Raw genomic sequence first — 13,624 nt, forward strand, 5'->3', positions numbered from 1 at the left:
GCTACCATATCATTCTCTACTTCTTACCAGTGAATTTATCTAGTAATCTCCACAGTGACACCAAACTCAGTACTGCACAGCCACCAAACATCCCAAGCAGCAGGTGGTGTTTTAGAGATGGTAGAGACTAATGCATTGTTATTCCTGTCAGTAGCCTAAGAGCAGCGTGCAAATAGTCCCCTTAGTTCAGCTGGAATCTAGGTCTGAGCTACTTCTTTCTTTTTCCATCCCTTCTCATGCCTACAGGGGTAGTATGACTACCAGTAAGGCGATGATGCTGTTCCCTGCTGTTTCCAGCTGTGTCCCAAAGGTGCTGGCAGGCAGGACTCTTGTAGAACATTTTCACTTCCAGACAAAGAAAAAGCTAATAAACTCAACATGCTTTTCATCTGCCTTAATTCTTGCTTAGACCGTATTACAATCCATCTTTGATATATGTATGTTGTTCATATAGCTACTAAAGATCAAGGCATGTTTTAAATAAGTCAATATCTGTTCTCATGTTTTGATAGTCTGAGGCTACTATTGCTAGAGCACTAGATAATTCCAGGATGCAGAGGCAGTCTTTGTTATGGAGAGGGGGGAAAAAAAAAAAGTAAAAGCCAAAAATACAGGAGTTGTGAGACATTCTCAGAGCAAATGTCATTGCACTTTAGAGGCATGTTGCTCTCCTAGGAGCATCAGCAGGCTGTTTGGGAAGGGATGCTCTGGTATATCTAAAAGAAGCTGTATTAGCTCTGATAGCAAAGCTAGCAGTGGACATTGTGGACTTACTATGCTGAGTTTTAAAAGGTGAATAACAAATCTTGGAGAGAAGCTGATTTTAATACTTACTGGCAAATTATATAACCCAGAAGGGGATTTGTTTTTCCTTGCTTTTACCCGCTAGATGAATGTGATGGAGTAGTCATTTTGCACCCTTTTTCATGTTCTCTCCTGGTGCTTTCACCATTATTTTCTGTCCCTTGCTTAGCGTATGGAATACAGAACTGAGTACTTACTACACCAGTATAAGCTCTGTGCTTCTTGTATCCAACCCTGGACTTAGGCCAGGAAAAAGCCTCAGAGCTTGGGTTCCTCCTTCTGTAGGTTGTTTTCTTCTATTCAGTTTCAGACAATAGCAGGTGTAATCTGCCTGGAATAGTTATTAAGATAAAGCATGAACTCTTCAGTGTATTCCCCTTTCTTGTTTCCCCAGCAGCTGTGTATGACCTTGCCTAACAGTATTTCTGAATGCTTGGTGCACAGAGAGTGCAAAATCGAGGGCTGGTGCTGGGATGTGCATACTTTCTGCATCTAGGGAAACTGATGTTTCTTTAGAAGGCCAGAGAATTGATATAACAGTGAGTAGATGGGCTCAGACCAGAAGTCTAGTGTAGTGTCTTACATCCAACAACAGTCATAAGTAGATGCCTGAGGGTAGGGTAAGGAATGGGGAATGTTTATCTTCTCTTTCTCTCAGGGAATTTGGAAAAAGAAATAATCCCCAAGCTTTTATCCTGCCATTAATGCTTTGGAAAACTGTTTAATGTCATGTTAGTGACACGATTTGGAAAAATCCCTCACAATCCTTCAAAATTCTGAACCTATCATCTGAATAATTTGCAGTTTCTCTTCACTTCACATAAATACTGTTATCTCTGTCCTATTAACAATTAAGACAATAAATAAGGCTCAGGGGTAGAGCCTTCTGAGGTCTGTCTAATCCAAGAGCAAAGGACTAAAAGACTTGTACCCTCAAAGTGATTTCAATCTCAAAGTGATTTTTCAATGATTTCTACGCCTGCCTGATAATATTTATATGTAGAGCATATTTCTTTAGCTTGCTTATGAGAATGTCATATGGGACAGAACTAAAAGCTCTACAGAAGTCTAAATAATTCGTCTCTTCTACCTTCCTCCTTATTCATGAGGCTGGTTACCTTGTCAAAGAAGAAATTTACTTTACACCATTTTAAAGGCAAAGAAGCAGCAATACCTAGTAAAATCTCTTGTTATCCTATTTATAAATTTAGAATACACACACGATTAGATAGGTGTGCATCCTATCAACCATATTCAGTTCCCTGATGTTTTTTAGCACATATAAAGGAATGTGTTTTTTATAAAGCACAAATTTCTGTCTTGAGTTTTGCTTGATGTTTTGATTTGTAGTTATTATTACAATATTTGTAGTTATTTCAGCAAATGCAGTGAGCCTTTTTTATTATTTCAGAGATTTTTTCTGTTTGCATGTACCTGTCAAACATTTTATGTGGCTTCACAAAGTATGTCTTATAAAATTGCATTATTTTAACAAATAATATTAATCTAGAGTTGGAACTTACCCTAAGGTGAGGAATAAAATGAAGTCATTGCTGTTTAACACAGCATACAGTGCAATGCCCTTCACCAAATTAATACTAAATCAGTCTTTGATGTCTTCTTATGCTGTATGGAGTACTAAAAAGACATGTTTGCTTTTAACTGAGAAACACTTCCTGCAGTTCAATATTTAATGCTATGTGTGATTCTGGAATGCACACAAAAAACAATTTCTTTATTCTTTTAGCAGTAAATATATATAATATATATCTAGAAATCACTTTGGGGCACAAGCGGTTACATACCAACAAGGGAATGAAAGCAATTTTTTTGATTTGTGTATCTCCTTAGTCTTTGTAGAATAAGGCCAAAATTTGATCAATTTTAAAATGCTTTGAAAAATAGTGTACTGAGCAAGACAGCTGTTATGTTTCATAGCTTATTCCACTGGCAAGCATTTTAGGAGGGGTCTGTAATGAGTCAGGGCACAGTTTACCAGCTCTGCATGGGTCCTTGGGGAGATAATGGAGATATGAACTTTCAGCAGTTCTGTTCAACACTGTATGGTTGACCATGGTTGTCCATTTCATAGAAACTCCAACCAGGGGAGTGAGAAGAGCACTTCTCCAACTCTTAGCAGTAGCATCTGCCTTCAGAACAGTTTTGCCTAAGTGTTGTTTGCTATGCCCTCAAACATGAGTTTGAAGCTGAATGAGATCAGGGTTCAAAGTCATGAAGACTTCCATTCAATACCGTGGAACCTCTTCTTCAACGACAAGTGTCTTTGTGTGTAAATAACTCTTGAGTCTTGATGCAGCATGTATAGATCATCAAGACAGTAAGAAAAACACTGTAGTAAAGGGCAAGAATAAATCAGCACTTTCTTGCTAAGTCATACTTCTATGGAGATCCAGGGAAAAGCTATTTTATATACGCTCGTAATGCTTTTATTGTGTGAGATGAATAAGCAAATCGCTACTCACTAGGAGATGAGGAGACTGACTCCCTAGGGCTTTCATTCTACCAGTGATGAGGAATGGCTGAAACGACAGAGGTGGTGTCTTTTCCTTGGACCTTAAAGTGTCTAGTTTACACAATGTGTTGTAAGAAGAGACTGTATCTCTGTCAGTTGTGCTTTAAAGCTGGAGTATGAAGTTTAACTGAATACCTGTATTTTCTTCTTTAAACACTTGTAACAACAAGAAGCAGGGTGTTGTATGAAGAATGCTGATAGATTTATTGTTGAGTGCATTTTGCTTAAAGTTATTTAAGATATTCCAAATACAATGTACGGTATTATGTGTGTTGCATCTTTGCACCTTTGAGGTGACTGAGAAATAGTATTGCCTATTTGCCAATATTTTGCAGAGCTCTGAAAAAAACCAACGATGGATCTTAAAAAACAAACAAGCATTTAATAACAAAGAGTTATGCTAGGATATGTTGAGAGCATAATAAACATGCATGGGATGAGAGTTATCTATGCTTGGAAGTCTTGCAAATTACTAGGTTTATTCCCTTCAGTTATTCTAGAAAATAGTTTTGATATTTGCAGTTCATGCTCTTTAGCCTGTACATTGCCAACTTTACCTTCCAGAAGTGGCAAATCACCCAGTAAATGATCAGCTGGAAAATGCCAAAGCAGACTGTGATGAGGGTAGAACAGGGATTTTAAAAGAGTAGAGCATAAACAACTGGAAAGCCTTCCTAGTGGAACTGTTCACTCTGTTGTTGAGATGTTTGTTGCCCTCCGAACAAATTATTCTGATAATCTGGTTGGTAATAGAGAGCCTGAATTCCACACATAAGTGGTGCCAGCATTTTTAGCCAATCAGCATTGGAAAAATCAGCTACTCCTGAACAGATTTTGCTGTGCTGTGGAGGCAGTTAGAGATGGCAGCAGAGCTGAGCAAGCCTAAGGAGCTCTTGGCTAAGATTCAGTGCATATTGTGTCTTCTTGTAGTTGAGATCACACCATGGAAGATCGGGTCTGTTGATGTCCCTCTGGATGACAGTGTGGCCCCGTGGTGTCTGGAGTTCGCCGTGATATAAAACAACCCTTTCTAGTGCTGCACCTATACTCTGATTGTGCTTGCAAGCCCTCTGGACCTGAAGCAGAGAGGGAATATGTCCTTGCTGCAGAAAGTCATTTTCCATCTGCTACACTGCTTAGAAGACAAGGCACCTGAACCTTCCAGACTGAGATACAGCAAGTGACAACTTTCAGTTGTGAGTGATTCATTTGATCTGATCTCCTGACTCTGAAATAGAAAGTAAAGGATGAAATTACTGGGAGTCACAAAGTTCAATTTCAGGTCATTATATCCTAACATAGTGACTGCTACATGTGTGAACATCAACCTTGTTTTACCTTGCTTTCCTTCTGCCATCTTGCAACACAGCTCCCACTTGAAGGCTCACGGGAATTATTGGTGAGATATGGCTGTTCCTAAAATACGGAACAGATATTGAAAAGCTACAACGAAGGCTAATCTCAAGCATCTGTGCTTGGCAAGGAAAAAAATATTTTGGAGTAAGTAAGCAGTAGGTATCTGTAGAAATCACACTTACAATCATTTGCCACCTTACCTGCCGTAGTAGAGTATGGGACTTGATGTTTTATTTATGGGCAGACAGGGCCAGGTACAGTCAGGGCAATGAATCCTGCATCAGTGCATTGCAGTGGCTGTGCTGTAGCTGCTCAGCCCTCATCCTGGAGTCCTGAAGCTTACAGCTGTCTTGCTGCACTGACCTGTGTGAGACAGCTGCTGTAGTTTGTTAAGACTCACTGATCTTCTGTTTGAGTGTAAGAGAGTGGGCCCCTTCCCATAAAAGACAAGGGAGAACTGGCTTCAACAGTCATGGAGAAGGCTGAGGTACTCAACAGGTTCTTTGGCAGGCTTCCTATGCCTCGTATATCTTTGAAACTCTAGGTGGGGGTCAGGGGAGCAAAATCCCTCCCTGTATACATGTACAGCATGTATTGTCCTCCACAGACTTGTACAGTCATGATGAATGTCTCTAAAGCATGACACTTCTATTTAAAGCTGTTAAATGAAGCCTAGGAGATTTTCTTCTTCTAGCCTGTGTAAGTTATAAGCATTTCAGAGGCAGAGCTGCATCTTTCTGCACACACTAGTCAAAGAGTTCCAGGTTCAGCTGGAGTTATTTGAGGGTCCTCATCTTGCTGCTTAAGTGAACCTCTAGAACTTTGTAAGGCTAGTTTTTTAATTGCTAATAGTGTTTTGAGCATTTTTTTTTAATCTATGCATATATATAAAAAAATCATTTACATAAAAGAATGAAAGTTGAGTAGGGAAGGAGAGATTTGCATGATTGATGGAAAAAATGAATTTCTTCTAGCTGCCCAGCAGTATAGTAATTGGTATCTGAGATATAGCTGTAAGTGCCACATAATAGCTGTCAGTGTCATGTGTAGGCAGATGGTCTCAATGTTTTGGAGTGGAAATAACACTAAATTTTAACAAGTGACAAAAGGATTGGCATGGTGTGAACAGAGCACCACAATGCTTGGCTGAAAACCAGAGCAGCACTGTTGTGCTGTCCTAACTACAAGATGTCCATGACTGTTTCCTGCATCTGGAAAGATGCTGATGCCTCTTAAAAGAAAACTGAGCGATGAAACCAGTAGCAGAGAGATCTATGAAATGCATGTATCTTTTTGCCACAGTCTTTGAGCTGCCTGGGGTTGTTGGGTTTTTGTTGTTGGTTTTTGTTTGTTTATTTGGTTGCTTGTTAGTTTTTCTATTTTTGTTTTAATGTTGTAGAGCCACTTTGGAGAAAAAGATTTTGTTTTGAAGAGTGATGGTGCTTTTTAGGGTTTTCTCAAGGTATCAAAAGAAGAAAAATAAATCTTATTAATTAATTCAGTAGCTCCTCTAGGACCTTTGAGTTGGATATTAGGAAGAATTTATTCTCAGAAAGAACAGTGAGAAACAACTGCCCAGGGAAGTGGTGGACTCGCCATCCCTGGAGGTGTTTTAAGGAAGGGATAGATGTAGTAATTAGGGATGTTGTTTAGTGGAAAGTATTGGTGGTAGGTGGATGATTGAACATGATGATCTTTTCCAGTCTTAATGATTCCAGGATTCTATATAGCTACCTCAGAGAGTGCCTCTCTTTGCCTTGAGCTGGAAAAGTTGTTAGGCCAGCAGTATGACTGGGGTTACTGCATCCACACTGTTCCCTTTCAGATTCTGCCCCCTCCTGTTACTCTCCTTCAAGAGAAATGTATTGGAGGAAGGGTGGATGTTGTTTTGGTACTTAGTGTGTTAGCTAATGACAGCTTTCTGTCTACATGCTGCTGGAGCTGGGTGTCTGGAACGTCAGATGTGTTGGGTGCCTCTTTAGGTTCTTTGTATCACTGAGTTTCCATGCTGGTGCACTGTCAGTGCTGTGTTGCACTCTAATACCTATTGCTACCAGAGGTCCTGCATACCACGCATGTTTTCTTTCAGTGCAAGAGGATAAAAGGCTTCAAGCCTTCAGTCCCTGTGGTTTGAGGTCTGAACTTATTCCTTTTTACTTCAGTATGTGGCAGTCATTGGAAGAACCTGTTTGTGAAGCCTTAAAGTCCATGTGTTATATGGAGAGGAGTCCATTTCAGCAATAACTGGGAAGTCCAATGTACAGGTAGAAAAGCACCACTGAGGCATTCTTGTGCTGTACTGTACAAGTGGTTCAGATCTGAGTCTTTACAGGCAGTAGTGTAAATCTACCACAGCTATCGAGATTGCTTATGCTTTGCCTCATTGTATATGAGAATATAGCACAGCTGCCAGCTTCTTATGGTCTACTGAAATAAATGACGTGGCAGGAGGGGGAGGTATTTTTTAATAGAAAGAGCTCAAAAGTGAGAGTAAAAGGAGACAAATTTCCCTCCAGAGGCAGGTAGTAATGGGAATCATGGAATCACTTCTGATGCTGAGTGAGGTTCCTTACATCTAATTTAGAACCCACCTAATTATATCAGCTCAGTCTCTTGTACAGATAAAACTTTTTCCAATGAAAATATTCCTTTTGGCCTGAGTGAAAAACTGCTCCATTCCACATGCTCCCATGAGTGGGGAAAGACAAGACAAAGGGGGGAGAGTAGAACAAATAAAATGTTGCTGCTTTTGTGTGAGTAGATCAAAGCTCTGATTGTGTCCTTAAGTGAGTGACTCAGGAAAAGAATTAGATTCAGACTACCTCAGACAGCTTGGTTAGATGTGGCTCTCAGTCACAAGTGATCGCTCCCTTCAGTCTTGCTCCCAAGGCTGTTTATTTAGCTATTTAGCTTTCATCTGGTATTGATCTTGTCCTTAATCCAGGTTGTGAGCTCCCAGGAGGAGCAGTCTATCCTTGTTTCTCACACCTATGGGTGTGAGAAGATGCACTTATATTAAATGCTTAGATCCTGCTTTTCCCTTGATGAGATCATGAAACCTTTCTTGCAGACGTGCACAGTTTAGAGATGTATTTTATTGTAGTTTTTGACAGCCTACCAAACAACGTGGTAATTCTTCGGTTGGGATTCCATTCCATGATACAGAGGTTAGATTAAACCAGAGCTTTCTGTTAATTTTATCTTAATTCCTTCTGCACAATTCCTATTTTTAAGCTTTGAGGGGCACCCTAGTTTGGTAAGACCTGACCAAACATTATGTACAAAACAAAATAACATGTCTGGATGCCTTAATCCTTAGATAAATTTGTTTGCTTGTAATACCAAACATTTATTTAACACTTATTTAGGGTTAATAGATTTTTTTTAATAGATAATAATTTATAACACAAACAAAGTAGAAGTAATAAGGAGGCCTTAAATAATAAAGTAGATCTGTGAAATTGCTTTGTTAACATTCCTACAACATGAATAAACAAAACTGATATGAATAATTTGGAATCAGAGTGGGTCTGCTTTTATGGAATCTGAATTATGAGCCCAACAGAAAGAAATATGCCCTTCCTCTTTTTAAATGTATTTTGAAAGCAATTTGGAAAGCAAATTGCTTAAGATGCTGATTTGTATTCGTGTTTCCTATTGCCAAAACAGTTTTGAACAAACATATTTAGACTACCACCCATTTTTCCAGGAGGACTCAAGTAGGCAGTCATGAAGGAAAGGCTATAACCTGCATTCAGTTTCACTGTTCTTTCTACTAGTTGTGCGTATGTTTGAACTGAGCAGTGCTGGGCTTTCTGCTCCCAAACCTCCAGCACATAATGCAAAGTTACAGTAGGTCTCATGCCAGTCCCAGACTAAAAAGAAGTATATGCTGTGCAGGTTTCTGTATGTTTTGCTTTACAGAGCTGCAGTGCAGTCTCTGTATCTCACTCAGGACAGGTGCATTTCTAGTGCTTGCTCATGTCATTAAGCATTAAGATAAGTATGGATTGGCAAAAACGCTCTGGAGAGTTAGCATGGTGGTGTTGTGGTGACCATGAAGACCAAAGAATGTGAGCAAGATTAAGTTTGATGCATAGGCATCATTCTCCACAGTAGCAAACAGAACCATCAAATTTATAAGCCAAATAAAAGCTGAGAATTGTTAAACTCAGGATAGTATGTGAGAGAAGACCAAAGAAAAGTTGGTGGCAATACCACAATTAATCAACTCTCTCCAACATATCCCTGAGACCTTATCAAACATTTCACCTAGCCTGGCTGTACATCCTTAAAGAATGAATTTGGGTGCTAACTCCACTCAGTGTGCATTGCTCGGTAGCCAGCTTGTGTGTGTACTGCACAAAAGTAGAACGTGACTAATAATTTTAGATGGTGTAGAAAAGGAAACTGAGAGATTGGTTGTCAGAGCTCCCGGACAAGACAAATCTTCCATCCTTCCAAACATGAGTCTTGGTTATCTTTGTTTAACCTGAAGCAAATTTTATTGAGAGACAAAAGCTGTGTAAAAGAACACGTCAGCAGATAATTAACATCTCATTTGTACGTTTTTCATACTTCACTTGTTAAAGTGACAGGGACTTGGCACGTCCATGATCTAACATTTCAAAATATGGAAACCACTCAGTGGTTTGACTAGTGAGTGATATTAGGGGAACGTTGTAAAACACATCAATTAAACTAAATTACATTTCACAAAGTCTGTTTCAGTACTTCCAATTTGATTCTGAATAAGAATCTGTTTTTCCATTAGAAGCAGCTGAAAAAAAATTGGCAAATAGATTGTTTGCTAGGTGCATTTTGTATGAAATTTAATTAAAGATGACAGCACCCAAGTAATAGTAGCTCACAATTCACAATATTAAAGAATAACCAGTTTGTGTTCTGCCTTTGTTCTGTTTATCTTCTGTAACAAAAATGCTGTATTTCCTTTCCATGCAAGAATGCTGTGACTGTGATCTGATAAAATATGCTCTTCCACACCCTTTTGAAAATGAGAGAAGGAGGAGCTCTCAGCAGGACAAGGGAGGCCATTGATTCTGAAATTCATTCCTTCTTTTCTGTCCAAACGTTGGCATATGAAATTTGAATGACTGAAAGCAGCTTGACAGAATCAGAGCAAACACCCTTCTAGCTTAGCAACCAGCCTATGACTGTGGCCAAGACAATTTGTGTTTATCCCTGTCTTTCTACAACAGAGCATGTGGGCAGTGCCAGACGGAATGGATATTTAAAGAAATGTAGAAAATCTTTCCAGCTAAACAGTATTATACTTTTGTTTGTCTACTTGAGGATGAGGACCAGATGATTAGAGAGAAGGTTTCTTTATAGATCATTTATTTATAGATCATATATCACTGATGAGTGGTGGTTGGCTAGTTTTGTTCACATCATTTCCAGAAGCATGTTTTGTTGTTAGAAGAAGAGTTTAGGATAACTAGGTGTAGTTTCAGAGATTCTGATGGCACTGGGTTAATGCATACATTTTAGTGCCTGGAGTGTTGGTGGAATTTGCTTTTGTTACATTGATATGGTTTGGCTTAGCTGTACTTGTTCTATGAGAATGTTTCTTCTAGGGAGGAGTTTGGTGAGATTAGGGATAATTGAAAGTTATCAGGAAAATTTTTTAAGGAATTTTTTCCAAGGTTGTATTTTCTTTCAACACATTCTGTGATTATTTAATGACTTTCTCTGAAATCTCCATTGCAGGCAAGTTACATCTATGCCATACAACGTTAACTGATTTCTTTTTGCTTTGTAAAGCCTGTATTCATGAGAATCTTCCATCATTCAGACTTTTCCTTAGAAGCAGTGTTCTTGATGAGTTTGTGATTATATTTAAGTTGGTGAGTTGGATGTCAAGATGGATTTCCTCAGAGTATATACAATAATATCAAAGAGTTTGGCTGTAGAATCATACAACGATGTAGGTTGGAAGGGATGTTTAAAGATCATCTAGTCAAATCCCACTGCTGTGGCCTAGCACATCTTTCACTAGATCTCTTTGCCCAAAGCCCTTGACCAACCTGGCCTTGAACACCTGTGGAGTTTAGGCTTTTAGAGAGTACAGATTAGTGCAACCGGAGCTCTAGCTGATTGTGGATGCCCTACCATGGAGACATTCAATTGCCAGATTGGATGGGGCCCTGGGAAGCCTGATCTAGTGGGTAGCCAGGGATTGGGACTAAATGATCGTTAAGGTCCCTTCCAGCCTAAGTCATTATGTGATACCATGATATATAAACTCAAATGCTGAGTTGTTGAGTGGTATCTTTGTGGTATGCATTGCTATCAAGATAACATGAAACGTGAAAATTTAGTATTTTCATGTTTGAAGAGTCTCTGTTAATCAACTGATGTTCTTCTTGAGTATCTTTTATTTGAGTTTGCTTTTTAAATTTATTTATTTATTTATTTGTTTTTGTTTTTGTATAGTGCTTAATTGTATTCTCCTTTTATTTTGTTATAGTTGTTGGAATAAGAGATCAGTTCTGTGCTGAGTTAGTCTCTTTGGCAGGAGAGTAAGTGAAGTAAACATCCTTAGGTTTTCCACCATCTTCCTGCATGGCATAACTGAATGTGTATGGTGGCCATAGGACAAAGTGAAAGATTACTGATGTTTTTCATAAAAAAGCATAGGACACAGATGTTTTGCACCTGCTGCAACGGTTTTACTTTCTGCCAGTCCATGTGCTAGGGTCAGAAGTAGATTAAAGACCATTGCTTTGGAATTCCACTTTTCAGAGAACAATGCTGATGCTCTATAGTGTCGTTCTGCAGTGATTTTATGCACTTGTATCAGAGTATTACCCTCTGCCTTTTACCCATGTGACCGTGATCATGTTTGACCCCTTTCTTCCATGAAGTTCTCCAAAAGTAGTCAGATCACTCTCTGTGTCTCCTCTTCTCACTCTTTTCTGTACCCAGGCAACTCTTCCCAGACCTTCATTCATATAAGCCCTAATTTTGATGGTGCTAGCTTAACTTCTTGGCATGAAAACACTGCCAAATCACATCACAGTCCTGATGACCTTGCCAAGTGTGCTGACTTGGACAGATCAGGCAAGACTAACTTTCCCGTCCCTTCTCACTTTTTTCTGCCTTTTTGGCTTCGTGCTGACTACTGCTCAAGGATCTGGACAGATGTGTAGACTTTCTTGAGAGAGGTTTCTCATCACTGAGAGAAAAAGTCTACCTTCTGGAGCATGGAATTATGCTGTTTGTTCTTTATTGCTCTAGGTTGCCGTGTTGGTCTTAAATAGAAAGCCACGATCTGAAATTAGTAATCTAATTCAAATTTACAGTTAATACAACTTCCCTCTGGGCTTGTTTATTTTAATCAATATGAGCAGTAGTTCTCTCTTGGTGTCTGCTTAGAAAACCATCTTGCAGTTATTGCTTTCTCTGCAGAGACCTGACCCTGTGGATTGCCTAAATGGGACAGATGGAGCTTGTCTCAGGCTGTATTTCATCAGCCTTGTCCTTGGCAGGCCTCCCATAGACATCAGAGCAGATAGTCTGATGCTCTGTGTTTTTGTAAAAGAAAAAATGAAGGAATATTGAATTTCACGAAAACGACATTGACGTGTTTACACATGGAAAATAGGCTGTCAGATTTAGTAATAAGGAGGTGTCTCTGATGTAAGAAACCTTTTGCCTGCCAGGCTCTGAGAGGCATCAGAAGCTTGCAGGATGGAAAAACAACTTAAAGTGATAAGGCTTGCACTGAAGGAAGGGGAAATGTGAAATAATCACTGGCTCTGACTGAGAGAGTCAGATCCAGATCTTTAATTTTAGACTTACTATGTGTCTGATGCAGAGTCGTGATCTCCAACATGGGTATTAGCATGGAGGTCTAGAAATGTTTAGTAGGTCCCCCACTGTGATTGATCTCTGTTTTCCAGCTGAAAGCAGCTCTCACAGTTGTGGAAGTAGTAGTAACATGTAGTCAGACAGTAATGCAAGAAACCTACAAGGGTGAAAATGTCCTGTCTTCATACATCAGACGGTGTAACATAAAACTCCTAAGCTTGTCTGTTATCTAGTCTGTCAGTTTGGTTGTGCCCTTCAGAAGAAAGAATGTATATAGGTCACTCTGAAAGTAATGCCTCCTATTTATTTCTGCAGAAACTACAACTGATTCAAAGAGCACAGTAACACTGGTTGATAGAGTGAATTCTCAGCTACAAAGCACTTTTTTTCAACAGTCACCACCATTAGCTATGCATTTCTGCCAGTGATGAACAAGAGCCTGTATGCCATGCTTGTATCAATCTGATGAAGGGCAAACTCAATATATTAAATGAAATGATATGTCAGGTAGAGCTGATCTCAAACCTATTCCAATGTCATTGACTATGGGGACAATTTTTAAGGATTGTGACATGTCTCCTATTATAAGAAGTGCTTGCAGTTTTGAGCTTAGATGATTCCTTGTCTTAGAAAAAATTATCTTATTCAAAGCAAAATGGATCCAGTGCAACTTTCCAGCTTTGGTAATACTGGAGATCAGACTGGAGAGTGGATCCTTCTGGCTGATTTCTGAATTCATGACTATTGGAAAACATCCTAGTTCAAGTGTTGCTAGGGAGACTGTTAATGGCTACCTCATTTACCTGGAAACTTATCTCCTTTGCATAGCAGATATATATGGCAGTAGTATTGGGTAGAAGTTTCCCTATTTTGCTGTTCCTGTCAATGTAATAAATACAACTATTGCCATGATCAAGATAGTGGACTTGTTATTCTAAGGACAATTAGATAAAAGATAAAGAAAGGAGGAATTCTATCAGTAAAAGTGCCTTCCCTATTTTTTTTACGCCAAATTGAATGTCAAAGGAAGACTTAGTGGAGGTAAAGAGCATGACATTTAGAAGCAAATTTTAGATAGCTGCTTATTTTTTGGTTGCA

The 13,624-nt window shown here is 39.1% G+C and overlaps 1 long non-coding RNA gene across 1 annotated transcript in view; it reads left to right on the forward strand.

Annotated features, from left to right (window-relative positions):
• LOC122180003 overlaps positions 1-13,624 on the forward strand; it is a 210,224-nt gene that overhangs the window by 140,706 nt on the left and 55,894 nt on the right. The gene's annotated exons all lie outside the window — the stretch shown is intronic.

This window comes from Lagopus leucura, unplaced genomic scaffold, assembly GCF_019238085.1.
Source record: "Lagopus leucura isolate 7727_CA_CO unplaced genomic scaffold, USGS_WTPT01 Super-Scaffold_100004, whole genome shotgun sequence".
Classification (NCBI taxonomy): domain Eukaryota; kingdom Metazoa; phylum Chordata; class Aves; order Galliformes; family Phasianidae; genus Lagopus; species Lagopus leucura.